Below are 19043 nucleotides of genomic sequence, written 5' to 3'. Positions count from 1 at the left end.
ATGTGCTGTTTGGGGAGTATTTTTTTGAAGGGCCATCCTGCGTGACACTGCAGTGCCACTCCTAGATGGGCCAGGAGTTTGTGTCGGCCACTTGGGTCGCTTATCTTAGTCACACAGCTACCTCATTGCGCCTCTTTTTTTCTTTGCATCATGTGCTGTTTGGGGAGTATTTTTTTCAAGTGCCATCCTGTCTGACACTGCAGTGCCACTCCTAGATGGGCCAGGTGTTTGTGTCGGCCACTTGGGTCGCTTAGCTTAGTCACACAGCTACCTCATTGCGCCTCTTTTTTTCTTTGCGTCATGTGCTGTTTGGGGAGTATTTTTTTGAAGGGCCATCCTGCGTGACACTGCAGTGACACTCCTAGATGGGCCAGGTGTTTGTGTCGGCCACTTGGGTCGCTTATCTTAGTCACACAGCTACCTCATTGCGCCTCTTTTTTTCTTTGCGTCATGTGCTGTTTGGGGAGTATTTTTTTGAAGGGCCATCCTGCGTGACACTGCAGTGCCACTCCTAGATGGGCCAGGTGTTTGTGTCGGCCACTTGGGTCGCTTATCTTAGTCACACAGCTACCTCATTGCGCCTCTTTTTTTCTTTGCGTCATGTGCTGTTTGGGGAGTATTTTTTTGAAGGGCCATCCTGCGTGACACTGCAGTGCCACTCCTAGATGGGCCAGGTGTTTGTGTCGGCCACCTGGGTCGCTTATCTTAGTCACACAGCTACCTCATTGCGCCTCTTTTTTTCTTTGCGTCATGTGCTGTTTGGGGAGTATTTTTTTGAAGTGCCATCCTGTCTGACACTGCAGTGCCACTCCTAGATGGGCCAGGTGTTTGTGTCGGCCACTTGGGTCGCTTATCTTAGTCACACAGCTACCTCATTGCGCCTCTTTTTTTCTTTGCATCATGTGCTGTTTGGGGAGTATTTTTTTGAAGGGCCATCCTGCGTGACACTGCAGTGACACTCCTAGATGGGCCAGGTGTTTGTGTCGGCCACTTGGGTCGCTTATCTTAGTCACACAGCTACCTCATTGCGCCTCTTTTTTTCTTTGCGTCATGTGCTGTTTGGGGAGTATTTTTTTGAAGGGCCATCCTGCGTGACACTGCAGTGCCACTCCTAGATGGGCCAGGTGTTTGTGTCGGCCACTTGGGTCGCTTATCTTAGTCACACAGCTACCTCATTGCGCCTCTTTTTTTCTTTGCGTCATGTGCTGTTTGGGGAGTATTTTTTTGAAGGGCCATCCTGCGTGACACTGCAGTGCCACTCCTAGATGGGCCAGGTGTTTGTGTCGGCCACTTGGGTCGCTTATCTTAGTCACACAGCTACCTCATTGCGCCTCTTTTTTTCTTTGCGTCATGTGCTGTTTGGGGAGTATTTTTTTGAAGGGCCATCCTGCGTGACACTGCAGTGCCACTCCTAGATGGGCCAGTTGTTTGTGTCGGCCACTTGGGTCGCTTATCTTAGTCACACAGCTACCTCATTGCGCCTCTTTTTTTCTTTGCTTCATGTGCTGTTTGGGGAGTATTTTTTTGAAGGGCCATCCTGCGTGACACTGCAGTGCCACTCCTAGATGGGCCAGGTGTTTGTGTCGGCCACTTGGGTCGCTTAGCTTAGTCACACAGCTACCACGGTGCAAATTTTAGGACTAAAAATAATATTGTGAGGTGTGAGGTGTTCAGAATAGACTGAAAATGAGTGCAAATTATGGTTATTGAGGTTAATAATACTATGGGATCAAAATGACCCCCAAATTCTATGATTTAAGCTGTTTTTTAGGGTTTTTTGAAAAAAAACACCTGAATCCAAAACACACCCGAATCCGACAAAAAAATTCGGTGAGGTTTTGCCAAAACGCGTTCGAACCCAAAACACGGCCGCGGAACCGAACCCAAAACCAAAACACAAAACCCGAAAAATTTCCGGTGCACATCACTAATTTAAATGTCACCAGGTAGTGTTGCACACACTGCTATTATTGTGTAACATGCCTTTTGGCTGTCTACAGCTAATTCTGACCTAAGCCTCCTGCCCACTCTGTCTATATGCAGAAGGCAGGTGCCCATTGAGTCACATCCTGCTTTAGAAGACATACCAAAGCCACACCACAGGGTGAATGCAAATGAGATGAAGACTGGAGAGGAGTGGTGGGACCTCCACGGACAGCCCTTGAAAGTTGGAGCATGGGAGTAATTTAACCGCTTAACTGACGATTTTCCCCCCAAAAAAATTGCTCCGAAAGTGTCATTATTTTATGAGTGAAATAGGTGATGAACATGAATATAACCTTATCCAAAATGATTTTAGTTATAAGAAAGGTGATAAATTATTTTTTTATTTTTTTTATTTAAAAAAATAAATAAAAATTCTCAAACATTGGTCAGGAAGATTAGTAACATCAGAACATCCAGAACATTGCAATATAACTTGTTACCCCCAAGACAGCTGCCAGGTACACAGGGGGGGGTCTGAAGGAGGCTTGGGGGGGGGGGGAGTTGTTTTACACTTTCTCAGTGGCTGCTATTGTCTGCAGCCGCTGGGTGGGAGGGGTCCTGCACTGCTGACCAATCAGAAATGAATGGCAGCATGGCAACACTGAGGGGAGGGTGCAGGGAGGCAGCAGCGGAGGAAAGTTTCTCTTCTGTGACGCTGCTAACACTGTTAATCTGACTAATCGCATCCTGTGCGACCAGGTCAGATAAAACAATGCATGGTGTGGTCGCATCTGATGCAACCATGCCAGGCAAGTGGTTAAAAAGAAGTACTGTATATGTAGGTTAGATGAATCTCTGTAACTTTTACAGACTAACGCTGTGGTAAAGCTCTGGTTAAACTGGTTGTAGGATAGCAAGATTTTGACCTCAACTCTATTTTGAAATCTCTGAGGACTTTGCTGCTGTGTACACCTGCCAAAAGCAGGAAGACTTTGAGCTCATGTGGGTAGAGGAATGAAGAGCATGGATTGCAAATCACTGAAACAACTATCCCCCTGCGCTATATTTTTTTGACCGGTCAAAACACTAAAAATCACCTACAACATTTAATAATCCTATGGAGGTGGATCCGAAATTATATGTGCATAGAAATATATAATATGCTAAAAGTCAGTCTGTAGACTCTATTTTTATTGTTTTGACTGGTCAAGTTTATAACAAGTAAATTTTTATTAAACTATATATTATCTAAATTTAATGTAAATTGGAATTATTGGACTTTCAGCCATATTGTACATTTTAATATAGCGCAGGGGAATAGTTGTTTTAGTGTTTCTGGTATACACCTGGTAACTCAGGTGTTTTGATTTGACTTGCAAACCCCAAGTCAAAGCTCTCCTGCTGCTTAATTATTATTATTAATAATAAGAAGTGTGATATTGAACTAAATATAAGTATATTTCAATCATAATTTTTATAGCGCCAGGTTGCCTTTTTTTCTTTTTGGATTGCAAATCAGTGTGACTGGGAAAAGAATACTGGTGAGACATAGGCGTGTGTAAATTGCAGTTTAGTAAAGCCCCTGTGATTTATTCAAAAGTCTGTTACATTTTTGTGTTGTGCATGTTAAAAAAGGGGGTGTGCTCTGAAACAAACGGGTGTGCTCCTTTACTCACTGTTGCCTTTGCAATTTATTTAACCCACGTCGAGCTACCAGAAAGGCTAAGGTCAAGACTTGCCCGTAGCATAGCACATTTGGCTTGCAGTTTGGAAAAAGAGAAACATTAACCTGGTATCCTCAAATCTTCTTAATAACACACTTTTCTATTGTAGAATATAGGTGATGCTGATGAAGGCACTCCAAAACAACAAAATAATCTGATTGTATCTCCCATGGGATTGTAAATGATGATATACAGTACTGAGTATAAGATGATGTCATCTAAATAGACGCAAACGTCAGCAATCTTTAAATATATAATTGATAAGTGTTGAAAAGTGGCTGAATCATTGCAAAGACTGAAAGACATTATCATGTCTTGCACTTATCTCCTTCTCTTACTTTTACCACATTCAGTGCCCCTCTGTGGTCTAGTTTTGTGCAGGAGGTAGCAGCACACAATTTCGGTAGAGATCAGATGCACATGAGCTTGGGTACAGTAATCTGATTTAAAGCTCTACAATCAATACAAGGCCAGGGAATCATTTTTCAGGAGAGGTGGAATGCAGAATAAAACCTTTTTTTCAGCTTTTCCTCCAGATATTCTCTTAAGACTTTCAGTTCTGGTTTTGATAGAACAGTCTTATGGCCCATGCAGGGGTAGCTTGCAAGCTTGAGAGGCCAGAGGAAAGTTTGTTAAATCCAAGGATGTGGAAAGTCGCCCAGTAGTGGAACCTAAAACATCCTTAGTAAGGGGTTGCTGGGAGACAATGTTGCACACAATAGAAAGATGAAAGCTCAGCTCACTGTTTTATCAGTCTAATTATTATAAAAAGAATACAGTGCAAGAAACAGCATAGCTAAGATAATCAGTAAATGTGGGGAGCTGACTATAGCTTGAACCTGGAGCAAATGTCTATATTTACTATGAACTAGGACTTTTAGGGACAATGGCCCAACTGTATTAAGCCTTAAGAAGTGATAAAGTTGAGATTGATAAAGAGAGATAAAGTACCAGCCAACCAGCTCCTAACTGTCATTTTTCAAACGCATTCTATTACATGGCAGTTAGGAAGCTGATCATTTATAACTCTTTATCACTTTTTAAGGCTTAATACACAGAAGTGATGGGAGCTCTATGGATATTATCCAGGAGAAAATAAACTTCCTTTATGGATAATTCCCAGAGAAAAATGAGTTCCCTTCTTGTAAAGAAGTTGTGGCGCAAAACTTTGCCTATGAAGTTTCCAACAGACCCTATATCAAACAGCTGATTCAAGATTTTGTCAAGAACTGTACTTTTCCAAGAGACCTGCGCCTCTTCTAGCAGACTATCACATCGCTAGGGTTTACCATACCGCTGACGGATAGAAAGGAGGGGGCCTTGACAGAGACTGCACACAAGACACCTCCTCTTTTAATATGCCCTGGTACCGCCTTTTCAGCTTTGGGCCCTGGACAGCGGCAGCATTCGCACACCCCTAGTTATGGCCCTGGATGTTCATCTGTTGTTATGTACTTCTGATAAATATAAAAGGACAATGAAAGGAAAGAGTATAAGTTAAAGTAATTTAAAAGAACATGGAAAATGAGCTAAGTATGAGTATATAGCTGGGAATAAAAAGACATCAAACAAACCAGATTTTTTTCAGTCTCTGAATATGTATTGCTATCATCTTGCATATTATATCCTCCCGTATTTCTTTATTAGTATATACATTTTATTATGGTAGAGTTATTTTATATTGAAGTATACTAGCATGCATATTGCTTGGCATGAACTAAAAAAAAATCAATTGGAAAGAGTATTGTTTGTAAAACACACTGACCATTACTATACAAGATCATGCAATTCCCGTTTGCACTTAACAAGTCACATTTCAGAATAGTTCTCCTAGGTTATGTAACACTTCACACTTTATACATTATGCATTATAGAACAAACACTTGTCAGAATCTATTCTTTCTAGGCATCTCAGTTTGTATAAACCTCTAAGAACTGTATAAGATAAATATATACATTAACCACAATGAGAAAAAAAAGCTTAGCTTAAGAATCATTGTAAACATTATCTATTAAAATATTTATTCTTCCAATCACCAGCCAGCTTTTATTTACAGCCACTGAAACTTAGCTCACCGAATATAGGGAGGCCCAAAGATTAGTGAGTATAGATCACTATATGTGCAAGTGTTGGGACCATAGCACACTTGTGCAATGTGGTTGGGAAGCACCTTTAATCACCAAGAATGGCTAATTACACAATCCAACAAAGAAGATACATATTTTATAAATCAAATTACCTACTTTAAACCATTGTTTTGCAAAAATGTCCCTTTACTCATAGAGAAATGAAAAGTTTCATGAGTAGAGATAGTAGACCTACTACTGGAAGCCATGCATTGCTATTCTACATAATAATACCCCTTTCACACCGCACAAATAACCCAGTATCGACCCGCCATATTGCCGGGTCGACACGGGTCAGCGTGTGCGGTGTGAAAGGGGCATAGCCAAAATCCCGGGTCGCCTGACCCGGCAATTCAAGCCGGGAATAAAGCAGTGTTATACCCGGGTTGAATACCAGGTAAGTGGCTGCATAAACGGGCTCCCGGGTCGATGCGACCCAGGACCTATTTACTACAGCAGGGAGAGGTGGCGCAGAGACGATCTCATCTCCCAGCACCGCCTGTTCCTCCGCCCCCACTGCCGGCTCCACCCCCCGCTGCTATGGCAACCCACCCGGCATATTGAGGGGTTGGGTAAGCCAGCAGCAGCGGCCAATGCCGGATCCCACCTGGGAAGGACCAGTTTCCAATTCCCGGGTGGGATCAGGCATTGGCAGTGTGAAAGGGGTATAAGTAGCCCCTATTTGACTCTTTTGAGCAAGCATATAAGCACCAGGGGCAGGCTGAATGGGCGGCGGGAGGGGGGATGACAACAAGGGGATATGTGGCCCTCTCACCAAGCTGGCCCACCACTGATTGTTTTAGGTTGCCTCCTACCTCCCTGGAGGACCAGTACTCAAGCTTAATGGTGTATTAAGTAAATGGAATAAATGGGTGCCTGCTTGATAATAGGAGGCTCCCATATTAGTGAATATTGAAAATGTATCTCCCAGGTTGGGAGGCTCTGTCAGTAGGAGACAATATCCCTTGCAAAATGGCTGCCACCTCATAGGAGACAGTTGGGAAGGATGCTCGAGGAGGCAGTGGCTATTTTGGAGGGACATTTACTAGAGGCAGGCGTGAACAGCAGTCCCTGGAAGTACCGGGACCGCTGACACATGGCAGGGTTCGAATCACAGCTGCTAGGGGAAGGCAGTGGCTGCATGGATCCCCTGACAATGAGCAGGTAGTAGAAGGACACTATTATGTGTGGCATATATTATGGTGTCAGGGTAGGGCCATGGGGCATAATATGGTGCCAGGGGCATTACTGTGTGGGGCATAAGGTGCAGGGAGCATTACTGTATGAAGTATAATATGGTGCAAGGGGCATTACAGTGTGGGGCATAATATGGTGCAAGGGACAATACTATGTGGGGCAAAATATGGTGCAAGGGGCATTACTGTGTGGGGCATAAGGTTCAAGAGGCATTACTGTGTGGGGTATAATATGTTGCAACTGAGGCATTACTGTGTGGGGCATAAAATGGTGCAATGGGGATTTGTGTAAAGCATAATATGGTGGATTTTTTTCCTGTGGTGGCCAATGTCTGGGGATGCAGGGACAAAAAGTGGGGTGTAAGATAGTCTTTTCCTGCAAGGCCATGCCCATTGTAGCGAGGCCATACACCCTGTTTGGGGAGGTGTCTATGGGGGGCACTTTTTTTTACAGTTTTCACTGGAAGCCAAATTGCCTAAAATTGGTCCTGTAGGAAGGATACAGTAAAACCCCAGTACTGCACACAGGAACAGAAAAAAACAAGATTAAATAAATGCAGGTGAAGGAGAAAAGCCCAGTTGATGGAAAAAAATGAAAAAAAGACAAGAGAAAGAAAAACAGAGAAAGAGAGGGAGAAATAAATTATCCAGGGAAGTGTATGTGTAGAATTTAATATACATTGTTGTTCTGTTACAAAGTTAGGTTATCTGCATTTGTATGTTATATTTAATATAGTTATCTTTTTAATCTTAATATTGAATTATTTAAATGATCTACAGTATGTGGAATAATGTATATTTTCTTTAGGTTAATTATTTGGACATGCATCACTGTGGCCGTGGCACATTAGCGCTGTGATCTGCTATATTCAGTTCTTCCTCATAAGCAAACTTGACTTGAGCCTGGAAGTGGGAGATTTGAAAACAGCGGATTGAAGAAGCAGCGTGGTGTTGGTGAATTACAATGGCATCCATAAGAATCTGAGGATACCACCTCTCTGCTTTATAAATAATCTCCCCTAACATTGTTTGTCACAAGTAAACTCACATTTTCCCAAGCATAGGAGATTTTTGGTGTTTGGGCCAAAGCTCATGTGCCAGCCGTGTACTTGCCCCAGGTTAAAATTTGCCAGCAAGCCCCTGTGTGTATACAGTGCCAGATTTAGTGTCATCATTAAATAATATTTGGAATATACAATACAGATTATGACCACAGTAACACTGGTATATAATACGATTACTAGAACTACCACCACATCATGCAGTTTAAGGGACAGAGCAGAGCTGCTGCACATGCCCAGTGGTAGCAGCTTCTTCTATCAAGTTTGCTGTGTGTGTGGATCTGAGTCCTCAATCAGTGCTCTGGACCAGAGAGTAGCTGCCAGGAAGAAGAGACAGGAGCCTTACTATGAGGTAGGAGAATGCGTGCTTAGAAAGTGCAGTACTGGTTCTATTATATTTGTGTATTAATTTATTATGGCATATTTAACCTTTCCTTGAACATTTATTTATACAGGTTGAGTATCCCATATTCAAAATGCTTGGGACCAGAGGTATTTTGGATATCGGATTATTCCGTATTTTGGAATAATTGCATACCATAATGGGATACAGTATCATGGTGATGGGACCTAAATCTAAGCACAGAATGCATTTATGTTACATATACACCTTATACACACAGCCTGAAGGTAATTTTAGCCAATATTTTTAATAACTTTGTGCATTAAACAAAGTGTGTGTACATTCACACAATTCATTTATGTTTCATATACACCTTATACACACAGCCTGAAGGTCATCTAATACAATATTTTTAATTATTTTGTGTATATTAAACAAAGTTTGTGTACATTGAGCCATCAAAAAACAAAGGTATCAATATCTCAGTCTCACTCAAAAAATTCCGTATTTCGGAATATTCCGTATTTCGGAATATTTGGATATGGGATACTCAACCTGTATTATTTAAATATGTTTGATAAAGCCTATACTGTAGACCACAGGTTCTCAAACTCCGTCCTCAGGACCCCACACAGTGCATGTTTTGCAGGTCTCCTCACAGAATCGCAAATGAAATAATTAGCTCCACCTGCGGACCTTTTGAAATGTGTCAGTGAGTAATTAATACACCTGTGCACCTGCTGGGTTACCTGCAAAACATGCACTGTGTGGGGTCCTGAGGACCGAGTTTGAAAACCTCTGATCTAGGCCATCTATAGTGTTAAATATTAATACTATATTCCATACAGTATCAAGTGTACAAAAAGACCAATGTTTACATTAATGTCCAGGGTCGTTCCTAGGTTCTTCCGCCGCTCTCCCAGACTCTTGCATTTGCCCCAATATTTTGCAGAGTGGGAGATTGTGGACTGCATTTGGAAACCGCCCTCTAGAAATGCTGCGTTTGCCACTGTTTCTGGACAGACTTACTGCAGTATAATGGATAGGCCTAGTGGGCATTCTAGGTGGCAACCCCTTCCATCAGAAATGTCAACCCACCACTGCCTTAGTATATGGGTGGTGGAGGCAGCTTCCTTTCCTCCTAGGATTAGAAGTGTGTCTCTCATCTGTGATAGCATACTTCCAAGTCTAACACTGATAATGATGAACAGCAGCCAACTGCTTCAGATGTAATTTTCCATTATGTACTGTAGCTCTGAGTGGCACTGTTGTGAGGATTGTGTTACTGAAAGTATAATGGAAAGACCTGACTCAGGTAGTTAATCTCTTGAGGCTGTGCTCCAGAGTCAGAAAAGCATGTACTGAGCCCTCATTGGTGGAGCCCATTATGCCTTTCACTGGAGTCTAGCCTATCAGGACAGGAGGGAACTCCCTGAGCTGTAGCATCTGGGAGATTCCAATGCTTATCAACATAGACCCAGTCCAATAGTAAAGGAGCGATAATCTAAGCAATCTGACTAGATTGCTTAGGTTTTCAGCAAGATCTCTCCGTGTGTACGGCGTCGCTATCGCTGCTGCTAGATTGGCCTGCATGCAGGCTCAATCTAGCAGGTCGCTCATTTGACCCGCTGGGTAAAATGAGCGCCCCCCCCCCCTCCCCAACCGCACGCTCAGCACACATCTCTCCCCTCATCTGCCGGTGAGTACTGGCCTTTAGTTGCTGCTTTGCTTTCCTTCATTTTGTACACAGTTGTCATGAGCTCAAACTATAATGTTTACTTACAGTATTTAACTCTTCATGCTCCCACATAATCCACCAACTACAAATGTGTCATTTATACTCTACGTATTTAAGCTAGAACATTTTCCCCACTGAACTGCTTCCTTGTTCCCACTAATAAATAGAAATAGTAAATACTGCTATGGGTTTTTTTTTTCAGTGTGAAGTTTAAAAGCCATCAACATCATTGCATCACATGTATAGAGTGTCAATTATATCTGTCATGGGTTAAACTAATAGCCACATTAATTGAATTTTTCAGTTCAAATTAATTGTGACTGACATAATAATTTGTACTGTTGTTCCCTACAATCACCTGTTTGATGAAATAGACCTTAATGGCACATTTCCTCCTAATATATAACTTTAAAAATGTATTATTATTATTTTATAATGTTATTTACATGTTTACAAGAACCTCAAGAGCCATAGGAAGCTGTTCACACCACATTTCAGAACTGGATTCTAAACTTCCACTACATATACTTGCTCCTAATTTTGACCATATAACTAAATTCTGATATACAGTACCAGAGCCCAGTGGCGTATCTATGATGGATGCAGTGTGCACATGGGCCCCTGGGTCCAGAGGGGGCACACACTGCACCCATTTCTTCTATACTTACCTTTCCGGCGTCCATCGGCGACTGTGTGTGGGCCCCCCTTCTCTCCTGTAGCCGTCACCGCCACTGCTAACGCACTGAGCACTAGAGACTCTACAGTGCCAGAGTCTACAGCGCATGCGCAGGACTCCAAAAAAGCGGCAGCTGCGCCATTTTTTCGGAGTCCTGCGCATGCGCTGTAGACTCTGGCACTGTGCCAGAGTTTCAGTGCTGAGAGCGCAAACAGTGGCGATGATGGCTACAGGAGAGGAGGGGGCCAAGACCCATGTTTCAGTCTCTTCTCTTATGTAGCGACTGCATTGCATAGTTGTGAAACTATGATGATATGACTAGTTACTACTACTACTAGGCTAAGCAAGGAAGTAATTATTGTGCAACAAGTGGATAAAAGATAAATAATACACATATGGCTCTGGCACTGGTGTTTCTAGAGAGGAGGGGACCCATGTGCACACGGGTCTGGGACTCCAGGTCGACAACAAAAAGGTCAACACACCTTAGGTCAACGCCAATTGGTCGACACACCTTAGGTCAACATGGACAAAATGTCGACATGGACAAAAAGGTCGACAGGAACAAGGTCGGCATGGAAAAAGGTCGACATGAGTTTTTTAAGTTTTTTTGGTGTCGTTTTCTTTGCAGAGTGACCGGGAACCCCAATTAGTGCACCGCGTCCCGTCGCATGGCTCGCTTCGCTCGCCATGCTTCGGGCATGGTGCCTTCGCTCCGCTCTGCTTCGCTCGGCACAGATTACCGTTTCAATCGTAGTCCACGTGGATCGTTAAGTATGAAAAGGTTCCAAAAAAGAAAAAAAATGTGAAAAACTCATGTCGACCTTTTTCCATGTCGACATTGTTCATGTCGACCTTTTGTCCATGTCGACATTTTGTCCATGGCGACCTAAGGTGTGTCGACCAATTGACGTCGACCTAAGGTGTGTCGACCTTTTTGTTGTCGACCTGGAGTCCGGATACCCTGAAACATAAGATACTGGATGGTAAAAATTAATAGGGAAAACTAAAGCAGTGTACACATGGTTCGGAACAACATATCATTGAAATTGTCTTGTGTGTACACATTGGATGATTTATTTGTCTCGTTTATTTAGTTTGATTGTTATGTAGAAATGGTATCAATATACCATTTTTTGATAGACCGATAATTTGTGGTCGGTCATGCAAATACACTATACAGTTAACTCACTGTTCCGCAGATATCTGGCAGATCAGCCAGATAATTTTGCATGCCCAGCATTAGTCATATGTAGTCATATGTTTGACTACATGAAATATTGATTTCACATCTCATACAATGACAACAATTTAGGGGTGAATTGACACAGCTCCTGTCAAGCTATTGTTTGTGTCCCTGGTGTGAGTGCTGTGCCCCTCATTTCTGCTCATACCCTCCTGAGGTGGCAAGCAGAAATCCGTCCAGTAAGGCTTTTGGGCACCCAAACGCAGCATGACCAGTAGTTTTCATGGTACATATCAAAACCCAATGCATTTGGGCACCACATGCGCGATAAGTAAGATTAACTGAAGGCTGCATAAGCCTGAGGCCATATAAGAGCCCAATTTTTTGTGATTGGTTGTGTATGACTAAGCAGTTGCTAGGTAGTGTTTTCTCTGGTATTTTTCCTATAGGATTATAGGGCTGTCCGTCAAGGGTGTAGGGGTTGGTCTCGGAATAATATATAAGCCATAGTCATGTGCCTCAGACTTCCTCTTGCCATTTTGGAATGGCCCAGGAAGGCTGAGTACACATACTGTATGTTATGCTGTGCTGTTTTCATGTGGCTTGCTTTCATTCTTTGTTTAGGGATCGGTTTCCCCGTCATTTGTCTGTTGTTATTCCCCTGGGGTCCCTAAGTGGTGCTGCTTTCACTGTCTATCATGCACGGGATGCTGGTCTGCCCTCCCCCCACTCCCGGCGTTTGGCTGAGGCCGTCGCTTGCACCGCCCGGGCTGTGGTCTCCCCTGCCTCGGTCCCGCTCTGGCCGGCGGGTCGCGGCGGGGGCGCTGTACTGCGGTCCACGCCTCTCCTCCGTCTTGTCGGTCGGTGGGACGGGTGCCCCTGCCGCCGCGGCAGCGGGCGTTGGATGGCGTGCAGATGCGGGTGTATTACCCGGCGCCCGCGACGCTGCAGTTCCCATCTCCTCCCGGTCGGCGCCTCTATGCGCGCCTCTCTCCTCCTTGCCGCTCTGGCTGGTGGCTACGGCGCCCACGTCGTGCCGTGCGGCCCCGGGGTGGCTACCGGGGGAGACGGGCGGCGGCGTGTGGAGGTCGGGACGGTGCGCGGGCGGCAACCGCTCCTGGCCTTGCCTGGTAGGGTGTCCCTGGGTGAGTGTTTTAGCCCCACCATATATACATATGGTGTTTTAAAAAGTATTTTTAATTTTAATTTTTTTTTTGTCTTTTCTTTGTTTTTTATATATAAAAGAACACTTGATACCTATTTTTATCAACATTAAGGTGTATAAGGAAAATATTAGGGCTATACAGCGGACCTTCGTGGTTGTGTTTTCACCCATACCATGGCAGAATTGCTGTATTGACCCACGGTTATACGGTTTTCTGGGGTTCGGTTCGTTTAGGAGGTAAATTTTGTGCTGCCACAGGCACATTACACCGTGCAGCTACAGTACATTGAAATTAAATTTTCTATTAGGACTATTATATTTATTTCATTTACAGTACTGTTCATTTTAGTAAGAGCACCTGGAAGGGCAATGCAAAGGGCACAAATACATGTATTGCGCATGAGGTCGCACAGTCCTCCCTGGCAGCCTCCTGCCCTTGCCTGGCCCTCCTTCCCTGCTTTCTGCATTGGTCGGGAGTGCTGGGGGGCAATTCCCGCGGGGTTTCCCCACAATGCGCCCCCCCCCCTTTTTTCCGTTTTACAGTCATTTCCGGTGTCCTCCGGGACGTGGCGACCGGGTCTGTCTCGTGCCTCCCCCCCTGCATCCATCCCTCATGGTATTTCAACATTCCTAGGCCTGCAACCCCCGGCTTTTCCGGGTTCGTATCCCGGGATTTGCCACGCTTTGGCCGCACATGCCCGGTTTTGCCCTTCCGGTTTACTCCGTTGGTCCTGTTTCTGTTGTTGGTGCGCGGGAGCTTCCTGCGCTTGTTGTCCCTTCTCTGTTGTCTGCACAGGTGTCTGCGAGTCCGGGGGAGTCGCTGTATTCCTCGCGGAGGACCCGGAAGCCGAGGTCGGATGCAGCAACAGCGGCCGACGCTCCGCCTGGGTCGATGACGGTGGGAGCAGTTGATGGTGTTCTAGACCCTCCAGGCACCTCACCGGTGCATGCTGTTCTTTCTTCTATTTTTACAGTATTTACCCTTTAGTGTTTCCTCTGGTTCTCCTAGGCGCCCGTGTCAGTGGCTAGGCTCTTGTGCGGCACGTGGCGTAGGGTTTTTGGAACGTCGGGGCACCAACGGCTGCTGTTTCCTCCGCACCCTGCGGTTCGGACTTGGGGTCACACAGCAGGTCGGACCGCCCGGTGGGGTCCCGAGCGGGGGGGCCCCTCGCAGTTGGCGCTTCTGTTTCGCGCTCGAGTGCTCCGGAGGCATCCAGTGACGTTTTTTCATTGCCCATGTACGGGGCCGGTCACCTGTCCTAGGACCGCACCCCGCCACGAGCGGGTTACCCTCCGCTCCTGCGGGGGGGGGCGCTGGATGTGTAGTGCGGCCCATTCCCTGTTGCGTTTTTCGGTTTTGGTCCGTACCCCGACGGGTCGATCACACATTTCCGTTAGTTAGTTTCCGTCATGTTTGCGCCTGCCCGTTTCGGATTCAAATCCGTCCAGTCAGACTTTTGGGCACCCAAACGCAGCACGACCAGTAGTTTTCATGGTACATATCAAAACCCAATGCATTTTGGCACCACATGCGCGATAAGTAATTGCCACAAACAATTGAATTGCTCCTATCAGTTTAGATGGGATCTGTGCAGGGGCCGGCAGGGCAGAGGGGCAGGGTGCCATCTGCCCCCCGGGCCAGTGCAGTTTAAGTGTTCCAGGGCCATTTTTGCATTGCATTCCCTGCGAAAAGCTGGGCTACTTGCTTGAGTCTGCCCCCCACTGGATCTGTGCCCACGAAAAAACAAGCACATTTTCCCCATAGAGTTATTTAATGAAAGCAAGCATGCTAGTATGAGGACTACAGCAACAGTCCCTGTAAATAGTGTAATGGGGAAGCTAGAAATGGTTAGGGTTTAGAATGTAAGCTCTCACGAGCAGGGTCCTCTTCCCTTATGTGCTTATCCTTTTTCTTACTTTAATAGTCTTCAACTGCACCAAATCCAGCAGTCTTCTGCCACCTGATACTTATTTCAGGGTCATCTACTGATGTAGCTATATTTATTTACCCTGTACTTGTCCTATATTGTCGTCAACTGTAAGTTGCTGTTTTCCTGTTTTGATTATTTGTTTATTTACTCTGTAATTGGGCGCTGCGGAACCCTTGTGGCGCCATACAGTGGCGTGCAGTGAGGTCAGTGGCTGGGGAGGCACTAGCAGCTAACACCGCCCCCACATAGAGGAAAACAAAAAAAGCGTACCCCCCCCCCCTCCTTCGTAAAACCAGCACCAGGCAGAACCAGCCAGGGAAGGGTAATGCCATAGCAGGGGAGACACTCGGTATGGGGTCCCTCTGCCAAAGCATTAATATACCCCCCCAACTAGTCAGCCCAGGGCTGGAATTCCTCGGAAGTGGGGACCCCAAAAAACAAACATGGGGTTTCCCTCCCGAGCAATAACCAGCACTGGGCTGATAGCCCAGTGCTATGCCCCGCACCCCTGGTGGCGGTGGGTGCGGGGTTCATTGTTAATATTGTTCTTTACAGGTGGCCTACAGATCCCAGCAAGCCTGCCCCAGCATGCTGGCACTTGGAGAACCACAAGTGCCAGCATGCCCGGACATAATGGGCCCGCTGGCACCTGTAGTCCACCTGTAAAGAATAGTAATATTGTTCTTTACAGGTGGCCTACAGGTCCCAGCAAGCCTGCCCCAGTATGCTGGCACTTGGAGAACCACAAGGGCCAGCATGCCCGGACATAAATGGCCTGCCGGCACCTGTTGCCCACCTGTAAAGAAAATATTAAAATAAAAACACCACACAGTCTTAAAAAATAAGTTTTATTGCACAGGGTCTTCACCTGGGGGCGGCGGCCTTTAAGCTCTTTTGCATGGCCGCCGCTTCCCCAGGGCTTCAGGCGTCTTCACCTGGGGGGGGCGCCACCTCCCCAGGGCTTCCAGCGTCTTCCTCTGACGTCTTCACCTGGGAGGCGGCGGACTTAAAGCTCTTTTGCATGGCTGCCGCCTTCCCCAGGGCTTCCAGCGTCCTCACCTGGTGGGCGGCGGCTGCTAAGCTCTTTTGCATAGCCGCCGCCCATCCAGGACTTCCGGCATCTTCTGCCTTCAGGAGCTCTTCTCTGCTCCTCCTCCGCCGTCGGACTGACAGCCGCTCCCTAAGTCAGCCAGAGGGGGCAGAGCGATGAAGCGGCGAGCCGTGATTGGCTCGCGGCGGCCATCTTCAATTTAAACAATGACGCTGAGGCGCCATTTTTGAAATGGGTTACCGCTCCGCTGCTCAAACTCTGCACCGCCGCCCGCACCGCCGCACCCACGCTGCCCGCACCCACGCCGCCAGCACCTCCGCCCGCACCTCCACCGCGCCCAGAACGGTGATTGACATCGGATCCAGTGACGGATCCGCTGGCCAATCACTGTGGCCTCACTGACAGGGGCATGCTTTCATGGGTTGAAAGCACGTCCCTGTGTGAAAGCGGCACCACTAATGGTGCCGCTTTCCCATGATTTTTCAATGGGCTTTTAATGCCCATTGCTAGGCCCCGCCCGCGGCCACCCCCCGCTCCCCATACCTTTCCCTATCTGAAAGGGAGGCACCACGATCGGTGCCTCCCAAACACTTTTACACAGGACTCAGATGATTAGGATAATATAAAGCAAATACTTATGACACAGAATATGTGTCATAAATATCTTCTTTATATTATTTTAATCAGTAATGACAGGGGAGGCACTGCCTCCCCTGCCTCCCCTGACTGCACGTCCCTGGCGCCATATAAATAAAGGATAATAATAATAATAATAATAATAATAAATTAGAAAATCCCATATTATCAATTCATCTCTCCAATCCTGTGTACTTTCATCTTTAATGCTTTTCTTTCAGTATAAATAATGGAGGATTCCTTCTTACTACAAATGTCAGTAAAAATCAAACTAGGGAATTTTTTATTGATTTTAATAAATTGCAGAGCCTATTAAAAAATTATCAACAATTCACCTGTGCTCCATATAACTAAGTACCTGTTACTAGCCTGCTAGAGTCCAGCCAGAGGACAAGAAAGCTACTGTATCCATCGGCATCAATATGGATTTGGACAAATTAACGATATGTTCTGAAAAGGGTCCAGAACCCTGTGCAATGTACAATACCTCCTTTTGGCAGTATCTCCCAAATACAATGGATCTGATCTTTAGACTGAACATTTTTATTAACAGGGTGCTAGGTTGATTAAAAATATTAATTGTATTCCTGGGTCTTTCTAAATAGCTTAGGTATATTACAACACGTATTTCAAAGCTGAAATTTCCACACATCCATGTCTGCTGATGGGTAATATATTATAAATGTGAATCAATATCACATTTTTGTCAGTAAAATGCCTTAATGCTTAGAAAAATAAAAAATCCTAACAGTCTGCTGATGCTTCACTAAACAATATATTATCAAAATACATCTGTGAAATCCAGGAGTAGCCCTAAACCTTATTTATTTTCATGCTATTTTCTATTGCATATCAGATAAAACCTGTCAAGAGTAGCAAAGCTATGTCGTTCAAATACAATTTTTCAAACTGCAACATCTGCTGTGCCTATTCAAAATTTATGGATATTTCCCAGGGCCAGAATTGAGAATGTATCCTAATCAATCATTCACAATGTTTATAAGAACACCACAAGGAAAAAAGTTTCAACAACTGAAATATGCGTACTAACAAGTTGTGATGTTAACGTTGTTTTTCTAAGCAACTATGAACATATAATAAATTACTTGATATTAAGACTACATTCGCTAGGTTTCAATATTTGGCTTGTTCATAAATCTTTTAAAACGAGTTGGGTTCCGCATTTCATCTGTAGAAACATAAATTGATATCAGCAGCTGAAAGTTATGGACAACCTAGATCAATCCCATTATGCCGCAGTTGACCTAGCATGAAAAAAGTAAAAAACATATTTTCGAAAAATATTGTTACAAAGAGGCTGTATAATGGAAGTACGCACTGACTCAGGACTTGTCCACCACAGTTTATTTTGTCAGGATTACTGCAAACCAGCGCCCATCACATAGTAATTGTTTACAGCCCTGTCATTATCTACTCCCTAGTCAACGTTCAGCTTGACCGGTATCGGTCATCCAGATAAATGGCCCAGACAGTCTTTTATACACTAGATTCCTTCTCCTCCCTGACTGATACACCCACCCTGCCTTCATAAGAGAGATCTTCACAGGTGCTCTGGTTGTTCACTGACATGCCCTCAGCTGCACCAGACTGCATATTTTCCATCCTCCAAATACATATCTTCCCTGGGTTTATCAGCTAAATACCACTGGTTCCTCTGTAGCATACTGCTCCTACTGCCACAATGGTTTTAAGGTTTTTTTTTTATTACTGACCATGGGCAGGATGTATCAAGCCTTGGAGATATAAAGTAGAGAAGTTGCCCAAAGCAACAAACAGCTTCTAACTACCATTTCAAAGACTGCGGCTAGATCAAAGACAGAAACTGATTGGCCGCTATGTGCCAATTTTCTGATTTATCTATCTCCAAGGCTGGATACATCTCCCCTCAAATGTAAGAGATGCTTCCCTCTAATGTAATTGCTTGATACATCAGACAAGCACGCTGCTATGCTTCACAGTAAACTTGCCACTAGACATCGCAGTTCCACAGGAAGCTAAGGCCTTCTTCACATTTCTGTAGATTTAATTGGGGTTTCATTCATTTTGAGCATATGGAATCCTGCTGATTAGAATAAAAATGAACTACGTTGTGGACCACAGCTTGCCATATTGTTTAGCAGACTTTTTTTTTTCTTTGTCAAAATAAACTAAAAGTACAGTATTAGATTTTAGTGGAACAATGGCCCTTACTTAGTAACAGGATTCCATCTGTAAACGGGTGCACTCTAACATGCTATCAGTCACATGCTGGTTTTCCTGATC

This window comes from Pseudophryne corroboree, chromosome 4 (genome assembly GCF_028390025.1).
Source record: "Pseudophryne corroboree isolate aPseCor3 chromosome 4, aPseCor3.hap2, whole genome shotgun sequence".
Taxonomy (NCBI): Eukaryota; Metazoa; Chordata; class Amphibia; order Anura; family Myobatrachidae; genus Pseudophryne; species Pseudophryne corroboree.
Note: the sequence above shows the minus strand (reverse complement) of the source record.